Below are 2,156 nucleotides of genomic sequence, written 5' to 3'. Positions count from 1 at the left end.
ATTAATTCAAACATAACCGTTTGAACTGTGGTTAACTTTCAGTTTCACGGAACTAGACTTTCTTAGAATCTCAGACTGTCCTCAGACTTTAAACAGAGGTCTGTCTGACAGAAGCTAAGGCAGAGACTGCATTTCCCGCAGATACTCAAGTACAAACTTCCAGAGGTGCTGTTTATCTTCTTAACTGCTAGTATTCAGTCTGTTTTGTGCACATCACTCCCTGTGTGGTTTAATCCACAAAAGAGGACAGATGCAAATTGAAATAAGCAATCACTTAGACATTTATTGTCATTTTTTATACACGGAGTGTATACAAAGCAAAATTTTGTTTTGTACAGCTATCATGACATTTCCATCTCTTAAAGTGATCAGATGTAAACACTGTGGGAGAAAAAAAACATGGTGAAAAAAAAAAAAAAAAAGACGCTTTGATGTGGTTAGTTTGATGCAGTGTCTGTGACATGATTTTGAGTTTTTTTCAACATTCAGCTTTCTGATGGCAGTGAGGAACAAGCTGTTTCTTAATCTGCTGCCCCTGCATCAAATGCTGTGAAGCCTCTTCCTAGAGGGCAGCAGGGAGAACAGTCTATGGTAGGGGTGTGAGGGGTCATTGATAATGTTAAGGGTTCGGGACATGCAGCGCTGGGATGAAATGTCTTTTATAGAGGGAAGAGGAGCCCTGATGATCTTCTCTGCAGTTCTCAATAATCTTCTTACCTTCTTCCAATTTATCTTCCAAAATATGTACAGACAGGACCAACAAGCCTGCTCTTCCGTTTTTCTTGGACTTCTGCAGAGCGAAGGTGAGAAACGGACAGCTAACATCTCTGCTGACTCGACGCATTTTACACACCGCCATTTAGATTTTTAGCCTCAGGTCGGCTTTAAACCAGCCACCACAGAGAGTGTTTGTTCCTCTGTTTCTGAACACCTAACAGACTATCCTCATAGTTTTCAGGGCATTAACTGAACCACATATTTTGTTATGAAAAATGTACTTATCTACAAAGCTAACCTTACTCAATTTTTTTATTTTTTTATTTATGTACAAAACAACTCAATTTGGAGCTCAGTTTTTGAGTCAATTCCTGGACAAACTACATGAAAAAAATCTATTGATGAATGAATCTATTGTTGATTCACTTTGTTGTGTTATTTTATTTTTTAAGTTTCAATGCAATTCAAAATATAATGTAAAGAAAACTTTAGAGATTCAATAAATAAGAATAAACCTCTTTCATATTATTAAATTCATATTGATAAAAAACAAACTAGAAAACATCAAGATGAAGCTGCATCACATGCTTGGAAAAATTTTATTTTTTACTTCTTTAACCTAAAACCAAAGTCTGTGCAAACATTGTTTTTATATAAATTAATTTCTCACATTGTTATTAGATTTCAGCAGGTCTGTTTTGTAACATCTGCATTTCATAATGGACTACCACATACTTTCTCCGAGTTGTGGCAGGCATTTAAGTGGCATTAGTTTTGCTACCTTTAGATGCATTTTAAAAGATTCAAAATGCAAGCAATAAGTTTATTAATTTCAGTAATTGAATCAACAAAAGCAAAACTTTTACATGATTGATCAATTATCTTGGCATATACAATGAGAGCTATAAAAAGGTTTACAATGTTATAATTATTGATTGCCCTGCTGAATTGTATGTGTTGAACTTAGAATTAATATTTGGGCTACCTTTATATGAATTACTGCAGTAATGTAGTATGACATAAAATCAATCAGTCTGTATCCTTTATCTAATCTGCATTGTTTGCTCAGCTGTTTCTCATGTTTCTTTAAACAAAACTTCATAGTGGGGTTCGGGTCAGGCCAGTTTGTGGCCAATTAAAGGAAAGGAAATGTTAGTCATGATAGTCAGGTGCTTCTGACCGAGCAGGCCAGTTCCAAGTCCTATTTAGAAAAATGAAATCAACATCTCCGTAAAACTTGTCAGCAGAGAAAAAGCACCATTCTTCGTCAAAGTTCTGGGACCTTGATATAAAAATTTTATTCATGAAGGATTTATTTGAAAACAGAAACACACTGAAAACACTGAGGTAAAGTTGGGTCTTTTGTTTCTGCAGTCCAGGCAGGACACTTCTAATTGCGTCTCTTGTTGAGAAGTGGTTTACACAAGGAATTCCACAGC

The sequence above is a fragment of the Cyprinodon variegatus genome, unplaced genomic scaffold (assembly GCF_000732505.1).
Source record: "Cyprinodon variegatus isolate N-32 unplaced genomic scaffold, C_variegatus-1.0 Scaffold809, whole genome shotgun sequence".
Lineage (NCBI taxonomy): Eukaryota > Metazoa > Chordata > Actinopteri > Cyprinodontiformes > Cyprinodontidae > Cyprinodon > Cyprinodon variegatus.
Note: the sequence above shows the minus strand (reverse complement) of the source record.